Source organism: Ranitomeya imitator, chromosome 3, assembly GCF_032444005.1.
Source record: "Ranitomeya imitator isolate aRanImi1 chromosome 3, aRanImi1.pri, whole genome shotgun sequence".
NCBI lineage: Eukaryota > Metazoa > Chordata > Amphibia > Anura > Dendrobatidae > Ranitomeya > Ranitomeya imitator.
In genome coordinates, this window is record NC_091284.1 from 510938263 (window position 1) to 510959809 (window position 21547).

Sequence of the window (21547 nt, forward strand, 5' to 3'; positions counted from 1 at the left end):
CTCTATGCAGGTTCATTCACTAGGTCCCCCTATATGGTTCTGGGATTTTTCTCACCATTCTTGTGATCATCTTCACCCCATGGGGTGACATTTTGCGTGGAGCCCCAGATCGAGGGAGATTTTCAGTGGTCTTGTATGTCTTCCATTTTCTTATTATTGTTCCTACAGCTGATTTCATCACACCAAGCTGCTTGCCTATTGCAGATTCAGTCTTCCCAGCCTGGTGCAGGGCTACAACTTTGTTTCTGGTGTCCTTCGACAGCTCTTTGGTCTTCACAATAGTGGAGATTGGAGTGTGACTGTTTGAGGTTGTGGACAGGTGTATTTTATACTGGTAACAAGTTCAAGCAGGTGCCATTACTACAGGTAATGGGTGGAGGACAGAGGAGTCTCTTAAAGACGAAGTTACAGGTCCGTAAGAGCCCAAAATCTTGCATGTTTTGAGGTGACCAAATACTTATTTTCCACCATAATTTGCAAAATAAATCTTGCCAAATCAAACAAGGTGATTTTCTGGATTTGTTTTCTCATTTTGACTTTCATAGTTGTGGTCTACCTAGTTGTGGTAAGGAGCGTTGTTTGACTCTTGGAGAACAAATTATCGTAGGATAGTTTGCGGACTCAGGATATAGAGCCCCTAAGTGCTAGAAGAGCAGAATGTCTCCTCAAGTGACTTAATTTTGGAAATTACATTTCAACAGGGAATTTATCTACAGTTGTAGTGATGATTTTGACTTCATAATTGTTTTCCAGAAACATGCAGCAGAGAATGTTGCTGAGTGAAAATTGCAAATCTACCATTGTAGAGCCATATGCACATTGAGGCTCAGAAGAAAGGGGGGTATTTGGATTTGGGTGAGCAGAATTTGCTGGATTTCTTTTGGGGAGTGCTGAGCCATAGCACTTTTCCAGAGCCTATGTGATACCAGTAACATGGAAGCTCCCTATATTTCCATTGACAGATTATGTACTTTAGTGGGGACTTCCTTTTTTGCAGATTGAGTTCAAGCTTTTACTGGGAACATTTTACATAATATGTTGGATCAGGGGTGGAGGGAAGCACTACCAGACCCCGCATCAACACGCAGGACCCTATACTTGGACTCTCACTCTCATAGGTAAATCTGCCTTTCTCTCAACTGTTTACATCTCTGCATTGTGCTACATTATATTTCATGCTAATGACATCACATGGGCACTTGTACCTTTTGTACTTTGCCATTATCTCTGAAACTAAATTACTTAGCACAGCAAATTTAGCCTAGATTTTGATACTGGAATTTATATGGCAGATAAGCCTGTTGATTTTTAAATAGGATATTGTCCAGCCAAAATCATGTGGACATTTATGTCAATATAATATATGCGGTGACTGATACTGCATACTGTATAAGTCCACCCGAGTATAAGCCGAGGCACCTAATTATGCCATGAAAAACTGGGAAAACTTATTGGGACGAGTATAAGCCGGGTATACATTGTCCCCTCATCCCTATTCTGGTATGCATGGCTCACCATCCCTGTCCTTGTATGCATGATTCCCCATCCCTGTCCTTGATCGCAAAGCTCCCCGTACCTGCATGCATGGCTCCTTATCCCTGTCCTTGTATGCATGGGGCAGCACGGTGGCTCAGTGGTTAGCACTGCAGCCTTGCAGCACTGGAGTCCTGGGTTCAAATTCACCTAGGACAACATCTGCAAGTAGTTTGTATGTTCTGTGTTTGCTTGGGTTTCCTCCGAGGTCTCCGGTTTCCTCCCACCTTCCAAAGACATACTGATAGGGAATTTAGATTGTGACACCCATTGGGGACAGCAATGATATTTGCAAACTGTAAAGAGCTGCCGAATATGTTACCGTTATATAAAAAAATAAAGATTATTATTATTATTATTATCATGGCCCTTATCCCCTGTCCTTGTGTGCATGGCTCTCCATCCCTGTTCTTGTATGTATGGTTCCTATAAAAAAAAAACACATCCTACTTACCTTCCATACGCGCCCTCACTGCATCTTGTTCTGGTGCCAGCAGCTCTTCCAGCTGAGAGATCACTTGTCTCCTTCTAATTAAAGTAATGAATATTCACTCCACATCTATGGGAATGGAGAGGGGTAGAGGGGTGAATATTAATTACCTTAATGAGCGGGGGACACATGATCGCTCAGCCAGAAGAGCTGCTGGCACCGGAGTGAGATGCAGCGAGGGGGCACAGGGAAGGTAAGTAGGATGTGCGCTGGAAGCCAGCGGCTGCGGCTGTAACTGTGCACGCTATAAGAGAAGTGCAGTGAATATTCATTTCTGTTTAGCAGTGGGCACAGGCTATAGTTCCTGCCTCTGTGACCTGCTGCTCTGCCGCTTCCCCTCCCCCGCAGTCTTTCCGGGACAATGACTCATGTATAAACCAGTGGGGGGCATTTTCAGCGCAAAATGGAGATTATGTTGGCGCAGCTCCAGTGCCCACATCATTGCCATGGCGTAAGTTTACATTAATTTCTGGGAACCCCTTCCTGATCATAACATAAACTTACGTCAAATGTTGGGAAGGGGTTAAGATACGTCCCAAGATAATCCTATGGACAACGCCCTTTAGATAATGATTATAAAAGTTAGTATAAAATAATTAAAACAAAAAAAGTATCTCTGGAACCATATGGTAGATTAAAATAAAAAAGACTGAATGATGAGGGAAGCGGTAGGAATAGAATAAGTGCAAACACTAGTTTTTACATGATGAGGCGTGTTTCGCCCCTGGATGAAGCAAGGGGAATTGCGAGTCAGGGTGGAGGAGCACGGCACAATTTCTGCCGTAGATGCCATCAACATATTGAATACTAGGTAAAACTAACTACTTATAGTTACACTAGATGGTGGCCCGATTCTAACGCATCGGGTATTCTAGAATATGTATAGTAGTATATAGCACAGCCCACGCAGTATATAACACTGCCACGTACTATACAACACAGGCAACTTAGTATATAACACAGGCCATGTAGTATATAACACAGCCCATGCAGTATATAACACAGCCCACGTAGTATATAACACAGGCCACGTAGTATATAACACAGCCATGTAGTATATAGCACAGCACCGCTATGTCATTTCCGGTCATTGCTGCAATGCATTTTTGGGACCGGAGCATCGTGAGGAGCGGGAATGGCACCGGAAGGTGAGAATATAATGATATTTTATTATTTGTATTATTTTTAACATTACATCTTTTTACTATTTCTGCTTCTCTCCTCAGCAGTCTATAACCTGTATGCCTATATTAATAGCTGAGATATAATTTAAACCAGAAGTTTACATACACTATATAAAAAGACACATATGCATGTTTTTCTCAATATCTGACATGAAATCAGTATAATCCTTTCTCGTTGTAGGTCAATTAGGATTACCATAATTATTAATATTTGCCAAATGACAGAATAACTAGAGAGAGAAAAAATGTTTTAAGGCATTTTTATTACTTACTGCAAAGTAAAAAGTTTACATACACTAAGATTAGTATACCTTTAAACAATTCTGGACTGCCCATATGATGATGTCATGTGTTTGAAAGCTTCTGGTAGGTTTTTTGACAACATCTGAGTTAATTAGAAACACACATGTGGATGTATTTTAATGCACACCTGAAACACACGGCTTCTTTGTGTAGCATCATGTGAAAATCTCAAGAAATAAGTCAAGATATCAGGAAGAAAATTGTGGACTTGCAAAAGTCTGGCTCATCCTTTGGTACAATTTTAAGATACCTGAAAGTGCCTCGTTCATCTGTACAAACAATTATACGCAAATGCAAACAAGATGGGAAAGTCCAGCCATCATACTGCTCAGGAAAGAGACCCAGAGATGAACATGCATTGGTCCGACATCTGCATATCAACCTAAGGATTAAAGCAAAAAGCCTTGTGAAGATGATGGCGCAAGCTGGTAAGATTGTAAGATAACCACAGTGAAACGAGTAGTGTTTCAACATGGGCTGAAAGGTCACTCTGCCACGAGGAAGCCATTACTCCAAAAGAAACATAAAAAAGCCAGATTAATGTTTGCAAATGCACGCAGGAACAAATACCTTAATTTTTGGAGACATGTCCTGTGGTCTGATGAAATTAAAATTTAATTTTTTTGGCATAATGACCATCATTACGTTTGGTGGAAAAAGGGAGAAGCTTGGAAGCCTAAGAACACTATCCCAACTGTGAAACAGGGGGTGGCAGCATTATGGTGTTGTTTTGCTGCATGAGGGACTGGTGCTCTTCTCAAAATAGAATGCATCATGAGAAAAGAAGATTATGTGTAAATACTGAAGCAACATCACAAGACAACAGCCAGGAAGTTAAATCTTGGGCTTAAATGAGTCTTCCAAATGGACAATGACCAGAAGCATACTGCCAAAATGGTAACAAAGTGGCTTAAGGATAACAAAGTCAATGTTTTGGAGTGGCAATTACAAAGCCCTGACAATCTTCACTCTGACAATTTTCAGAATTTTCTTCATTCTGACAATTTTCAATCCTATTGAAAATTTATGGGCAAAGCTGAAAAGGCAGGTGCTAGCAAGGCGACCTACAAACATGGATCAGTTATACCAGTTTTGTAAGGAGGAATGGGCCCAAATTCCGACCAACTATTGTGAGAAGCTTGTGGAAGGATATCCTAAACATTTGACCCAAGTCATTCAGTTTAAGGCAATCGTACCAAATAATAATGAAATGTATGTAAACTTTTGACTTTGCAGTAAGTAATAAAAATTACTTAAAACATTCTCTCTGTCTCATTATTCTGGTATTTGGCAAATATTAATAATATCCTAATTGACCTAAAACGGGAAAGGTTTATTATAATTTCACGTCAGATATTGAGAAAAGCACGCATATGTGTCTTTTTATATAGTGTATGCAAACGTCTAGTTTCAACTGTAGGTCAAATGTGGTGACGGATTCCCTTTAAAACTACAGACAATTGTTTGGTCCAAAATATGCAATATGTGCATTTATGTTAGTCAATTAATCTGCTATTAACTATGTGTTCTTTTAAGAATGCAGACACTTTTCAAATTTTTCAAACAACAAGAAAAGTTGCAAACTTTGGCATTAAATATTACATTCAATTATTTGCAACATTTTAATGAGGTAAATTACACCAAAACTGGTGATAACTGCTTAATAACTATGGGTCCATGTGTTGTCCCCGAAATTCCAGTGTTAATCAGTTTTTATTGTCAATCATATTTGTAGTTTCTTGAAAAAGTATTCATACCTCTTGAACTTTTCCACATTTTTCACGTTACACCCACAAACTTAAATGTATTTTATTGGGATTTTATGTGATATATCAGCACAAAGTAGCAGGTATTTGTCAAGTGTAAAGAAAATTATTCATGGTTCTCTAATCATTTAAAAAATATAAATCTGAAAATTTTGATGTGCATTTCTGTTCAACCTGCCTGAGTCTATACTTTATAACAGGGTTTTTTTCTGCCAAGGGCCATGTGGATTTGTATACCATCCTTTGGGGGCCGTACAAACTCCGCCCACAAAGTGCATCATGACTGCGGCACTGGTGTCAGGATCTTTCCTTGCATGCCCTTCAGTGTTCAGTAGTGAACACTGCGTGTGTGCTAACAGAGCAAGAAGAAATTAATGAGCTGGTGGCAATCAAAATACATCTCCCTGCCGAAGAATGCAGTCCCTGAGAATCTGCTTGGGGGCCTGATAAAAGGCCATTGAGGGCCGTAAATGGCCCTGAGGCCTGAGGTTCCCCACCCCTGCTTTATAGTACCACATTTTCTGAAATTATTTATGGTAGTATTTTGGGGTATGCCTCTACCAGCTTTGTACATCTAGAGGCTGACCATTTTGACCATTTTTTTGACCATTTGTTTGAAGACAACATGGACAATGTGTATCATAGAAAGAAGATTGGACATTTGCCACAGAAGATACCAGAAGAGAGGGACGGAGTTGTGGGTTGTATGTGGGTGTGGATGTGAAATATTGGTATAAATTGAGGAAGAATCAAGGCCATCTCTCTCTCTCATTATTGCCATGATGAAACATTGCTAAGTATACTTATAATATATAGATATTTGTATTGGTATTTTCTCTAATTCTAGGACATTGAAGAAAAGTTTTATTGTTACATTATTATTTGAGTTGTCTTCTTACTATCTTATTTTACTTGTCATTAAATATCTTTATCATTTCCCCAAACTTGAGTTATTGATTATATAGGAAATATTCAGGACAGGATACTGGACGGGAAAGGAAATTACCCCCAACACCATTCGTCTTTGTAAACTAGCTCTAGCTCAGTGAGATTGGATGGAGAGAGTCTGTGAACAGCAATTTTCAAGTCTTGTCACAAATTCTCAATGGAATTTAAGGGAGGTTTCACACTTGCGGTCCCCTGATGTGCGGCGGGCTGCGGACTTCCTCGGCCGCACCTCTGCTTGTAGCTCCGCCTACATCTGTATGCGGCCCGCATGTGGCCTGCGTACCTATATTTAACATTAGGTGCGCAGGTCGTGTGGCTGTATGCGGATGGTGCCGCATGCGTCGTTTTGACGATGCGGCAAAAAAAAAAATGCTACATGGCTGCGTCTCCGCTGGTCGCCGCATCATCAAAACGATGCATGCGGCACCATCCGTATACAGCCGCACGACCTGCGGACCTAATGTTAAATATAGGTACGCAGGTCGCATGCGGGGAGGTGTGGCCAAGGGCGGGGCATCACGGAGGAAGTCGCAGCCCGCCGCACATCAGGGGAACGCTAGTGTGAAACTAGCCTTAGCTTGGACTTGGACTGTGCCATTCACACACATGAATATGATTTGATCAAACCATTTCATTGTAGGCTGGCAGTATGTTTATGGTTGCTTTCAGTCGTTGTCATGATGGAAGGTGAACCTACACCCCAGTCTCAAGTCATTTGCAGCCTCTAAAAGGTATTTCTCCAGGATTGCCCTGTATTTATCTCCATCCATCTTCTCATCAACTCTGACCAGTGTCCCTGTCCCTGCTAAAGAAAAGCATTCACACAGCATGATGCTGCCACCAGCACATTTGATAGTGGGATGGTATTTTCAGGGTAATCAGCAGTTTTAGTTTTACACCACACATAGTGTTCTGCATTGAGCCGAGAAAGTTCTACTTTGGTCTTATCTGACCATAGCACCTTCTTCCACACGCTAGCTGTGTCCACTATATGGCTTTTTTTCCAACTGCAAATGGGACTTCTTATAGCTTGCTTTTAAAAATGGCTTTTCTTCCCACTCTTTCAAAAAGGCCAGAATTGTGAAGTATATGACTAATAGGTGTCCTGTGGATAGATTCTCCCACCTTAGCTGTGAATCTCTGCAGATCCTCCTGAGTGACCCTGGGCTACTTGGCTGCTTCTCTAATTGATGCTCCCCTTGCTTGGGATGACATTTTAGGTGGACAGTCATGTATTGGTAGGTTTGCAGTTGCGCCATACTCCTTTTATTTTTGGATCATGGATTCAACAGCATTCTGTGAGATGTTCAGAACTTGATTTTTTATAATCTAACCCGGCTTTACTCTTTTCCACAACTTTATCCCTGACCTGTCTGGTGTGTTTCTTGGTTTTAATGATGTTGTTTGATCCCTAAGGGTATGTTCACACGTTCAGGATTTCCATCCTTTTTTTTTCAGGACAGTTTTTTTAAAAACTGCAGCTCTTGGCAGAAAACGCAGGTCCTTTTTTTGGTCCTTTTTTGATGCGTTTTTGATGCGTTTTTTGATGCGTTTTTTTGAGGCGTTTTTTGATCCTTTTTTTATGCAGTTTTCTATGCAGAGACTGTGTGTTTCCTGGGAAGCTTTTTAGGGCTAAAATGGCTGAAAATACCCTAACCCTACCCCTAACCCTACCCCTAACCCTAACCCTACCCCTAACCCTACCCCTAACCCTAACCCTACCCCTACCCCTACCCCTAACCCTAACCCTACCCCTAACCCTACCCCTAACCCTAACCCTACCCCTAACCCTAACCCTACCCCTAACCCTACCCCTAACCCTACCCCTAACCCTAACCCTACCCCTAACCCTAACCCTAACCCTACCCCTAACCCTACCCCTAACCCTACCCCTAACCCTAACCCTACCCCTACCCCTATTCTAACCTTAGTGAAAAAAAAAAAAAATTCTTAATTTTTTTATTGTCCCTACCAATGGGGGTGACAAAGTGGGGGGGGTGTCATTTACTATTTTTTTTATTTTGATCACTGAGATAGGTTATATCTCAGTGATCAAAATGCACTTTGGAGCGAATCTGCCGGCCGGCAGATTCGGCGGGCGCACTGCGCATGCGCCCGCCATTTTGCAAGATGGCGGCGCCCAGGGAGAAGACGGCCGGACGGACACCGGGACGCCGGGTAAGTATAAGGGGGGGAGATTAGGGCACGGGGGGGCATCGGAGCACGGGGGGGGCATCGGAGCACGGGGGGCGGGATCGGAGCACGGGGGGGGCAGCCACACTCCGCCCACGCACTTCCGCCCGCTCCCCCGCACTTCCTGCTGCAGCGGTTCTGCACATCAAATCGCAGTAAAACCCACAGATATATTTTTGATCTGCGGGTTTTACTGCGATTTTGACCTCACAATGGAGGTCTATGGGTGCAGAACCGCTGCGGTTCAGGAAAAAGAATTGACATGCTCCTTCTTTTTTCCCGCAGCTATTCTGCGCGGCTTTTTACACGAAATTCCGGATCATGTGCACAGCAGTGACTGTTTTCCATAGGGTTACATTGTTATGTACCCTGCATGGAAAACAGCTGCGGAACCGCAGCGGCAATACCGCTGCGGTTCCGCAGTAAAAAACGCACTGTGTGAACATGGCCTAATACTCTCAAACAAACTTCTGAGGCTTCACAGAACAGCTGTAGTTAAACTGTGAATAAATTACATATAAGTGGACTCAATTTACTAGTGACTTCTGGAGGCAATTGCTCACTCAGGATTTTATTTAGGGGAAACAGCCTACAGGGGGCTAAATGCAAATGCACATCACAATTTCCAGATTTATATTTTTAAAATAATTTGAAAACCATGAATCAATTCCTTTAGACATTAAAAATGCTTGCTACTTTGTGTTAGTATACCACATACAATCCAAATATTATACTTTTAAGTTTGTGGGTGTAATGTGAAAAAATGTGAAAAAGTTTATGGAGTATGAATACTTTTTAAAGGTACTGTATTAGCTATACAATTAAGGCCTCTTTCACATTTCCGTCGGTACGGGGCCATCGCAAACCGTCGGCCCGACGTACCGACGAACGTTGTGCAAATAGTGCACAACACGGGCAGCGGATGCAGTTTTCAGACGCATCCGCTGCCCATTATGAGTTCCGGGGAGGAGGGGGCGGAGTTTTGGCCGTGCATGCGCGGTCGAAAATGGCGGATGCGTCACACAAAAAAGTTATATTGAACTTTTTTTGTGACGACGGTCCGCCAATTACCCATGCATCCAGTGCACGATGTATGGAACACACATCGCGATGCGTCGGTAATACAAGTCTATGTGCAAAAAATGCATCCTGCGGGCAACTTTGCAGGATGCGTTTTTTGCACAGAACGACGCATTGCAACGTCTTCAAAAAGACGGAAATGTGAAAGAGGCCTTCATCTGCGTGAGTGTTACATTCTGAGAGAAACTAAACGATTTTTTTTTCTCTGGTGACATATCCATTAACTGGTAGTTAAATACAGATGGAATTCTGAAGTACAAAATGTGTCTTCCTAGTTTATATGGATTTTAATGCTCATGTCTGCTCCAAAACAAATGAGAATAGTAAATGTTCTGAGTCTCAAGGATAATAGACCTGGACCCGTTTTTAAAACTGACGTGTGTATGGACTAATGAAACTCTATGGGTCAGTGTTCTGTCTGAGAAAAAAACAGTAGCACAAGGAAGTGTCAGAGATATGTGTGAACGTAGCCTGCGTGTGCAGTATGCATGCCTAAGCTCTTGGTATTTTTAAGTCTATGGCATATCCCTAGACTAAGCTGGATAAAGGGCTGACTTGGTCATGGATGGAAGAAGCAGGATTTAAGACGTGTTAAACAGCGGGATGTCAGTTATATAACAACTGTAACCTTGGTGTTTGAAATAAACTATTATTTAATATATCATTTAGTTGTGTATGCCGCCTTTCCACAAGGGGAATATTAGGAAATATATGAAATATGTGAAATTAAAAGTTTCCTCAGACTATCAAAAGCCTTCTGCTCCGTTATATATAACAAATCATCATTGCATTGCTATGACAAGAAGTGGTGGCAGAAGTGGATACAGTTCTTGGCTGGCTGGGAGAGCAGCATAAGGGTACCGTTACACTATACGATTTGCCAACGATCACGACCAGCGATACGACCTGGCCGTGATCGTTGGTAAGTCATTGTGTGGTCGCTGGAGAGCTGTCACACAGACAGCTCTCCAGCGACCAACGATGCCGAGGTCCCCGGGTAACCAGGGTAAACAGCGGGTTACTAAGCGCAGGGCCGCGCTTAGTAACCCGATGTTTACCCTGGTTACCAGCGTAAAAAAAAACAAACACTACATACTTACATTCCGGTGTCTGTCCCTTGCCGTCTGCTTCCCGCACTGACTGACTGCCGGCCGTAAAGTGAAAGCAGAGCACAGCGTGCTGTGCTCTGCTTTCACTTTATGGCCGGCAGTCAGTCAGTGCGGGAAGCAGACGGCAAGGGACCTGACGGACACCGGAATGTAAGTATGTACTATTTGTTTTTTTTTACATTTACGATGGTAACCAGGATAAACATCGGGTTACTAAGTGCAGCCCTGCGCTTAGTAACCCGATGTTTACCCTGGTTACAAGCGAACGCATCGCTGGATCGGTGTCACACACACCGATCCAGCGATGACAGTGGGAGATCCAGCGACGAAAGAAAGTTCCAAACGATCTGCTACGACGTACGATTCTCAGCAGGGTCCCTGATCGCTGCTGCGTGTCAGACACATCGATATCGTATGGATATCGCTGGAACGTCACGAATCGTACCGTTGTAGCGACAAAAGTGCCACTGTGTGACGGTACCCTAAGTCATTGATAATCTTTTTGCAAATCTAAGAGGAAGTTCATTTTTTACTTAATTTGATCTCTTTTTAATGAACTTCAAATTATTTGCAAATTATTGGAAGTCTACAGATAATTTGTCTGAATTAAACATGACCTGTCGACCGCTTTTGGTGCTACTTTTAGGAATGTGGAAAGAGAAAATCCCTTTACAGTAATGTAAGGTTAGGAATTACAAGTCAACACATGCAAGACTGAGAAAGTCCTTAAGCTGAGGTTAAGTGGTGGGGGGTGAGCGGGGAGGCAGAGAAATTACATAAGAAGACATCAGCATTATAAATGGCACATAGCAGGTGGGGGCCTGTTACAGACTTTATATTTAGGCTTCATGGTGCCTTTTTAACCCCTTAACGACCAGAGGTATTTTCTTTTTTGCGTTTTCGTTTTTCACTCACCTTCTTCCCATAGCCATAACTTTTTTAGTTTTTGGTCAAAATGGCCATGTGAGGGCTTGTGTTTTGTGGGACAAGTTGCACTTTTAAACAACACCATTGGTTTCAACATATCATGTACTGTAAAGTGGGAAAAAACTTCCAAGTGCTATGAAATGAATTTTTTTTAACCATGTTCACTAAATGCTTAAACTGACCTGCCATTATGATTCTCCAGGTCATTACAAGCTCATAGACACCAAACATGTCTAGGTTTTCATTTAAATGGTGGAAAAAAAATCCAAACTTAAAAAATAAATGGCACCATTTTCCAAGATCTGTAGCATCTCCATTTTTCACGATTTGGGGCTGGGTGAGGGCTTATTAGTGGGTGGAGACTTTAACGTCCCTTTTTCAGAGGTTTTTGATAGACACTCATTGGGGGGCAGTTTGCCTCCACAAAACTTAGTCAGATTAGCATTGGAATTTAGGGAATTAATTAGGGCCAACTCAATGTTTGACTTATGGAGAATAGATCATCCTAAGGAGAGGGCTTGCTCTTTTCTTGTCCCCCACCTCACCGTACACTTACAAGAATAGATTTAAAAAAAAATTTTTTTAACTTATGGAATGTTGAAAAGGGTGGAGACGGGACAAATCACTTGGTCCTATCATGCCCCAATTCTGTTGGACCTGATGTCTTCTCAGCCGTTAACTCAGGCCTACCACTGGCAACTGAATGAGTTTCTTGTCAAGGACCTCAACATTAGGAAAGCTCTACTTGAGCATCTGTCTGACTTTTTTCCACCTAAATGAGGGCTCATTTTCTTCTCCTCCAATGCTGTGGGAGGCTCATAAGGCAGTAATGAGGGGTCATTGTATTAAAGAGGGTTCCAAATTGAAAAAAAATGCCAAACTTGAATATAATAATCTTTCTTTGCAACTCAAAAGAGAAGAACATAAACTGTATCTCCTTCTCTGCTGATTTTGAGGAGCGTGGTAGGAGGGTGCAAAAATGTCTACATTTTTTTTTTTTAATTTACCAAATGGCTTTACCAAAAATTTAAAGGGGTCTGAATACTTTCTGTACCCACTGCATTCCTAAGGCGGGAAAAGACCCTCTGGATTGCTCTAATTATCATCCAATAAAAGCCCTAGGACTAAACTAAGTACTTGCACATTTTAACCTGCAAGTTGGCTAATAGACTTAATCGATGACTACCCTGGCTTATTAGTAAGGATCAGGTAGGTTTTGTCCCCTTTCGACAGGAAAGGGACAACACCAGAAGAACAATAGATTTGATTGATGTGTCCAATAAAAAATTAAACACAAATGCTTATTTTAAGTTTAGATGCAGAAAAGGCATTTGACCAACTTAGGCTACTTTCACATATCAGTTTTTTATCGTCAGGCACAATCCGGCGAATTTAGCAAAAAACGGATTCTGCAAAAACTGTGAAAAACTGATGCGATGGATCTGTTTTTTGGGGAGAGAGAGAAAGAGAGAGATCCAGAATGGAAAATGCAGCTACGGGGCATGCTCAGTGTAAAAAAAATGGAATCGGTAGCCGGATTCACTCATTTCATCTTACGCTTCATCCGTTTATTGCCGGAACCGTCGCTGTGCGTTTTTTTGCCGGCAGAAAAAACGTTCCTCTGTACGTTTTCTCTGGCCACTGGAAAACTAATTTTGTACGGATACGGCAAAAAACGGATGAAATGTTAAGCCATTTGGCGCAATCCGGCGCTAATACAACTCTATGAGAAAAAAACAGATCCGGAAGAAAAAATAACTGATCTGTTTTTTTCAAAATTCGCCGGATTGTGCCTGACGGCAAAATCCTGATATGTGAAAGTAGCCTTAATTGGTCTTTCTAGTTTGAAACAGTAAAAACGTTTGGTATTTGGAGCTTTTTTAAACAGCATTAAAGGCATTGTATAGATCCTGATCAGCCTCGATGAAGTTGCCTTTTTGTGTCTCCCCCTCTTTTCTTATCTCTAATGGCACAAGGCAGGGATGCTCTCTTTCCTCACTGCTATATGTAATGTGTATAGAGCCTCTAGCGGCAACAGTTTGGAAGCGACAATGGTCTTCCTGTGGATTTCGGCAGGATTATTTAGATTTGCATATTTGGTGGATGGAAACACATTGAAAGTTCTCTCATTTGATGATATAAAATGTAAATTTGCTATAACTAGTAGAGAGTTTTTCCAGTTCATGCAGATGAAGCACCTGGTGTATTCACTATATGGCTCATTAAAGGTTTCTCAACCAACAAAATTTGAGATGCTTTGTAAGAAAGGCACCTCAACTAAAGGGTTAATATCAGATATTTACAGGATCTTGGATTCTCCTCCGACTGACCCCGCCTTGACACATCCATATATAGTTAGATGGCAGTCTCTTCTGGGAAGGACATTGTCTCCCCAATGCTGGCAGAATATATGGGAAAAGGCATCCAAATGTTCTATCTGCACTCTTTATAAGGAGAACCAATATAACATTTTGAGGTTTTGGTATCACTCTCCAGAGCTCCTTCACAGATTGAACCATCAGCTCCCATATATTTGCTGGCTTGTTGCTCAGCACTGGGTTCTCAGTTCCACATTTCCTGGTCTTGCCCTGGGCTGGCTGGATTTTGGAAAAGGTGAAAACCTTAATACAAGGGTTCTATATGTGAAGATTGAGCTGGATCCTGCTATATACTGTACCTACTAAATGTTTCCCCTCGAGGGATGGGGAAGAATGTGATCAGACTGCTGTTACAACTGTTGACGTCAGCTAGATGTTTAATTGCCCTTCATTGGAGACAGACTACTCCCCCCTCTTATCAGAAGGTTTTGGATAGGGTAGCCGACATCTGCAGGATGGAGCACCCGACAGATTTGCGAGCGTCCGGGCTCCCTGAGACTATTTTAGGGCCCAAATAACAGTTAGGAGCATGTTGGTTTTTTAACAGGATTCTTCTTTCCTTTTCTTCCCTATGTGTATGTCTCGTATTATTTAGCATTGTGGTTTTATAAAAATTGTAATATGAGTATGGGGATGGAGTCATCTTCACTTGGCATCATTTAGAACTGCTGTTGGGCTTTGTCTTTTTTTGTTCTGTTGCACAATATGTTTTGATGCCACCGGGGGAAACGTCTTTCACTAACTGACTAAACCAGGAAATCATTCCCTTTTTGTCCAACTAGCTCCCCCCAAATTTTGGCTTTTACCAAGTATTAACTATTTGCTACCTTATGTACTAACTTAAATTCTTAACTATGGTTTCCCTATACACAAGCTGAGTGTACCAGGTTACCTTGGGTACTACCTTTACAGTACCCACACAGCAGCATCAGAACCTAAATAATTATGCATTGTTTATCTTACACTACAAAAACGTATGGCATTATTCATAATACAATTCTTCATACTACACAATTTTTGTCTTCAGAGGCAGGAACATGGCAGTCTCTGTCACATCCTTATAAATATATTAGTCCATTTGACTGTTTTTCTGTTGATAACTTATACACCCTGGACACATAAAACTGTAGATAGGTTCATATTTTGCACCAATAATCACTAAATTTGCCACCATCTGGTGATTCAAGAATGAAGAATGCAGAAACAGCAACTGTATTTGGATGGCATTTCTTGATATATAACTAATGAAAAGCTAGTCTGCTGTATATCAAAAGTACAAGAGAAAGGTGGTCTCCTACTAGTCATCATCTTCATCCATAACCCAAGCACTAACCTGAACAGTACATATTATACATGGTAATAGATAAAACAAGCAAAATAATTTAGATAAACAAATGAGTTACACTATGCACACGTGGTCAAAATTGTTGGTACATCTTGTTTAATGACAGAAAAGCCCATAATTTTCTCTGGAACACTCTAGTGTTTCAGATAAACTATCGTGTAGGGTTCCGATCCAGGCGACTGATGGGTCTCTCACTAAGTAAGGTGCAGACGTAGTTCCGATCACCCAAATTGAAGCTTCTAAGTAGATTCAGCATGGAAGGAAGATCCCACCATTTCTAGTATTATAATGTATCAAAAACTTTATTTAAAAAAACTTTGAATAAAATTGGCAAAATCGGTACATCCAATCAACATTCAATTTGTCTTTTCTTACACATTTAAAACTATATCAAATCCTTAATCATGGATTATGGATCAAATTACATATTGCTTGGATATAATAATAATTAAAGTTTTTTGAAACATTTTAATGCATTAAATGCTGGATCATCCTTCATTGTTTATTCTCTCACTAAGTACACATCATTGAACTATATCTTTTTTCTTCTTCTGAAGCGTTACAGAGAAAAATGTATCTGGCCAAAATCGGGCATCCAGGCTCTGATACATGCTGTCCACAGTTTGACAGCATAAATTGAGTCACCGGTTCCTTTTAACTTCTTAACAACTATGCAAATTTCTATTTTTGAGTTTTCATTTTTTTCATTCTCTTCTTTCCAAAGTCATAAATATTCTATTTTTCTGACCAGCTAGACATATTAGGGCCTGTTTTTTGCAGGACAAGTAGTGTTTTTATTAACACTATTCATTTTATCAGATAGTGTACTGGAAAACAGGAAAAAAAAAGCATATTGACAAGCATGGGGGTCTTCTTCTGTCTGTCAAGTTGTTTAAGTGTTTTCCAAGATGTATACACTTTAGTACTAAACATTAAGTTCTATAATTTATATTCTGTACTAAACTTTTATAGCTCTGTATGACTGTGTTATTTATAAATTGCATTGCTCTGACATTTAGAAACACCTTTTTTTATTTATGCATGACATAGCTCTGTTACTTTCAGTGTATAGTGTATATATGACTCTATTAATTATGCTGTTCATGTTTATGGTCCTTTTATTTGCTTTTCTATGTTCCTTTTCTCATGTGTAAGGAGATGGGTATACTGCGCACGTTCACCGTAGCAGACACATGCATAGTAGTGATGAGCAAATATACTGATTGCTCGGGTTTTCTCGAGCACGCTCGGGTGACCTCCGAGTATTTGTTAGTGTTTGGAGATTTCGTTTTCATCACCTCAACTGGATGATTTGCGCCTGTTAGCCAGCTTGATTACATGTGGGAATTCCCTAGCAACCAGGCAACCCCCACATGTAATCAAAACCCGAGCAATGAGTACACTCGCTCATTACTAAAGTATAGTTGTGAGTGTACCTTGATGTGTAATGTGAATTGTGACATGCATTATTAGTGTTCGTATTGTGTTCTGCCCAACAGTAGCGGGAGATAGAGCTAATGATTGGGACTGGCCCAGAGTGAGAAAGGCTGTTGTGAAGGGACAGAGACAGTTTCCTGTCAAGACGTTAGACATGGCATAGCTTGCATCTAGAGCAAACTTTTGGTCTGAGTACTCAGAAGAGCCACTTGAATTTGGTATCCCCAAAGAGAGTGCAGACTGAGGCAGTGGATATCGTCATCCCAAGCAGGGAAAGGAAAAGAAATAGAAAGATACAGTGATGTACTGGGTCCTGGCACAGGACTCCTAGCAGTATGGCCCCTGAGTTTGCAACTCAGAGAGGTAGCGGTCCAGGACACGGCAGAGACTGTGAAACAAAGAGAGTGCCTTGGGCAGGAGTTCCAAGATGTCAGCAAGCAGAGAAGCTAAGTACCAGCCATAGAGGCAAATTAGCTCCTTTAAGAGGAAGAGAGGACGCAGAACCGCAGGTTTGGAATGGGACGCTCACTAACTGGACTGTAGTATCATGCTGCAGTGTGATGAAGGAAATGGGACCAGTTGAGGCAGAAACAAGTACATTTGAAGAAGTAAAGATACTATGTGTGAAAATGCTCATTGAACTATTTAACATCTGATCCTGGCCAGTCGAAGTCACCGGCATCATGCGGCTTGCAAGAGCATAGCGCCCCTTTGGACAAAGAGCCCACTCCCAGCCAGGACCCCCACCTTCCTGTAACGTGTCAGGGTGTAAGAAATGAATACCTCCCCCATGGTACTGCCCTCTGCCACGTAACACATGCACTGTACGGCTTTGCTATTTATGCACTATCAGGCCCTGGGTTGCTATAAATGCAGGACGAAAAAATATTGCTTCACCTGGTAAAGTTCAAAAATAATTTGAAATGCAAAATTCTCCTTAAAGGGAACCTGTCACCCCGAAAATCGCGGGTGAGGTAAGCCCACCGGCATCAGGGGCTTATCTACAGCATTCTGTAATGCTGTAGATAAGCCCCCGGTGTTACCTGAAAGAGGAGAAAAAGACGTTAGATTATACTCACCCAGGGGCGGTCCCGCTGCTGGTCCGGTCGGATGGGCGTCTCTGGTCCGCTGCGGCGCCTCCCATCTTCATTCCAAGACGTCCTCTTCTGATTTTCAGCCACGGCTCCGGCGCAGGCATACTTTGTCTGCCCTGTTGAGGGCAGAACAAAGTACTGCAGTGCGCAGGCGCCAGAAAGGTCAGAGAGGCCCGGCGCCTGCGCACTGCAGTACTTTCCTCTGCCCTCAACAGGGCAGACAAAGTATGCCTGCGCCGGAGCCGTGGCTGAAGATCAGAAGAGGATGTCTTGGAATGAAGAGTGGAGGCGCCGCAGCGGACCAGAGACGCCCATCCGACCGGACCAGCAGCGGGACTGCCCCTGGGTGAGTATAATCTAACGTCTTTTTCTCCTCTTTCAGGTAACATCGGGGGCTTATCAACAGCATTACAGAATGTGGTAGATAAGCCCCTGATGCCTGTGGGCTTACCTCACCCGCGATTTTCGGGGTGACAGGTTCCCTTTAAGAGCAGGAAAGTGTTACTCTAGCCGCTCAGATTTATATTCTTGTCCAGAGGGTTTTATTGATTGATCTTGAACATTGACTTCACTCTTAATTGAGCATTAAATGTCCGGAGTAGCATCACTTTCCTGGTCAGCAGAGCAAGTCAAAGATTTTAGGGTCATCATAGACTATTCTCCTGCTACCATCCCTACTAGCATGAGATTTATCATCTTTTCATTTAATTTTTTATTTCTGATATTCTTTAATCAGTTTTTCTGTTCACAAACAGTATATTTCCCTTTTGCTTAGTATTAGTGCTGATCCACTGTAAAATTGTGTCAGCGCGAAGGCGGACCCAGGACAATGTACTTATATCTGTGTCGCTAACAATACACTTTAATCAAGAGCTTGACCCACTGAAATAATAAATACCCTACATCCCTACAGTGTCTTTAGTTAAATATTATCCCCAGTTACAGGGGAAATGCAGCCTCCATTGCAGCCCGTTCTGGATCTCCTATGACCCTGCTGCTCCTGTTCTCTCCCTGTACACACCAATCACAAGACTGCTTTGTATGGGGGGGTTGTTACCGCTTCCTAGTACTGCATCCATAGTGCTTCCTTAATGTACACAGTGATGTAGAAGGCATAGATGATAATAAACCATCTCTGCTTTCTTTATGGGGACAAATAGCTGCAATGCTATGCAATGACATTTAAAATGTCACTGCCCAGATGTTGAAATTGAAAGACATGAAGCAAGTTTTTACCTTAAACTTAATTTTTAGTAATTTTTGGTGATTTATTTTTCATTTTTTCCACATAAGTTTCTATATTAAGCAAAGATGAAATCTTGCTGTTTTCACAGTGGACACAACGTTTAAATTGGTGGTCAGAAATACAAATTGCAATACACTATTTAACTGCTTTTCTTTTTTTTTCTCTACTTTCATTTTGATGTTGTTTCATTTGAGAATCCTAATGCATGTTGGGATCCTCAAACAAAGCGTCATCAGGGGACAGAGGCTGCAGTCACTGCCACAGCCCCTGCTCTTTCCCAAAAACGAAGCATCATCAGTGACCTACATTTCAGGGACTGGACTAGTCCCTGCATAATGTGCACTGTGCAATGTGCACAATTACAGCATGCTCTCTCGCTGGCTCAGATCAGCAGTAACGAGTCGGCAACACAGTGCAGTGTCAGTTCGTGTGTAACATGAATGCAGAGGGGACGGCGCTGGTCTCCGCACAATATTTTGACAACATATACTGATAGTGCGCTCATCTCCAAGCTCGTTTCTGCTGATCTGAGCCAGTGAGAGAGCATGCTGTCACTGTTCACATTGCACACCGTGCAGGGACTAGCCCAACCCCTGAAAAGATGGTCACTGAAGATGCTTAGCTTCAGGGAGGGAGCAGGGGCTGCCAAACCATAATCTCAATCTGCAGACACAGTGTTTTGGGGTATTGCCCCTCGTCAGTGCAAAGTATGGGATCTGATTTGCCAGGGCCGGCATTTCAATGTATGATGGTCATATGGTATGTCATGACTTGTAGGATTGCTGCTTCCAACAGGTAGCGCTATAGAGTTCTAATCCTCTTCCTCTCTGAAAAGGAAATTTGCATATTTAATTTCCCAGACGAGCATTGCATGGCGAATAAGCCTCCTTACATTGGCATGCCAGGGCTGGTATGTAATTCTCCACAAGGAAAAACATTACCCCTTGGACCGCAACCCTTGATATAGAGATTTACTATCCTTTATTATGGGTACAAAACATTATAGGGCTTTCTAGGGCATCATAGGGTCAGATGACGGTGAAAGTGGGCTCCATTTGCATTTCACTTTAGGGTGCCAACCTCCGCAGTCAGGTAGTGCCACAGTTTAGCTACAATTAGGGTATATCATTTAAATCCATAATTGTTTAAACCTGGATTGTCCAGAAGTGTATATTTATAGATTTATTCCCGCTATTTGTAGTGCAGTTTTTAGTTTTTGTATTATTTAGTACGATGTTTGTTTGGATTTTTTTTAAATTTATGAACCAATAAATATATGATGTTAGGGGACTGTTTCATTTTCACTACTTGTTTTTAGCAGCGCAGCAAGGTATATTGTTTCTAATCTGTTCTTATCAATATTAAATCTGTTTATTTTTTTCCAAAGCAATTAGTAATGTCCTAGTAAAAAGGAGAGAAAGTCACGTTTCCAGCCTTTACCTTCTGTTCTTCCATCAATTTAATGTTAATTTTGCCAAAAGAGTTGAGTAATCTGAGACTGGGCATTTAGAGAAGTGCCATTTGACTGGTTCATTAAGAGAATCGTTGTTGACAGCCTGTGTATCCTTAACAATAAGAATATAAAAAATGATGCCAAAATAATACGGTGCCTCCATCTACTAGGGCCCTGCGCCTTTCAATTCACTGCCATTCTCAGCCACGGCCTTCAGGAAGACATGGGAGTTAGAAATGTTTGATATCGATTTCTATGTGGCAGAAGTCATAGACAGGTCTATTGTGATATCTTGAATGTCCAACCACAAGAGGTAATATCATATATTATATAGCCATTTAAAAAAGATCTGAATGTCAGCCTAATGACAAACAATAGCGACAGTTAAATATAATCTAGAAATAAATATTGTATAATTGATTGAGAAAAGTTGATCTTGATAAACGTTTGCATTTTTTCAGCCTCTATGTATAAATTCATAGATGCTTGAATGGATATACTATTTTAGGTTACATAGTTACATAGGTTGAAAAAAGACCTAGGTCCATCAAGTTCAACCTTTCTCCACCAATTGTACATTTTGTCGCTACATTTACTATAATCCACAATGTTATGTGTATTGAGAAAATCATCCAGCCCTTTTTTAAAAGCTGTTATAGTATCTGACATTATTACCTCTCCTGGTCGGGCATTCCACATTCTCACTGCTCTAACTGTGAAGAACCCTTTCCTATTTACCTGTCGGTATTGCCTGTGTTCCTCCCATAATGAGCGCCCACTGGTCCTTAGTATGGTCTTTGGGAGGAATAAGTCATGCGTCAGTCCAGTGTACCGACCACACATATAGTCAGAGTTAATCTTGCATTATATGACAATGTTCCTAGAAGGGCCTCCAATATTTTTTGGACATAGGTCTCTGTTGGACTACTGGCAGCTTAGATCACTTGGCAGCAATCCTGCCCTGTCATTCATGAACTCAGGTTTACTAATCAGTTAATTTAAATGGAGGATCACATTAAACATTTACTGAAAACATTAAAATGATAACTGCCTATTATGAA

The 21547-nt window shown here is 41.5% G+C and overlaps 1 protein-coding gene across 1 annotated transcript in view; it reads left to right on the forward strand.

Annotated features, from left to right (window-relative positions):
- The window catches only part of IMPG2 (interphotoreceptor matrix proteoglycan 2), a 123662-nt gene that overhangs the window by 23585 nt on the left and 78530 nt on the right, over positions 1–21547 (forward strand). The window lies entirely within an intron of this gene.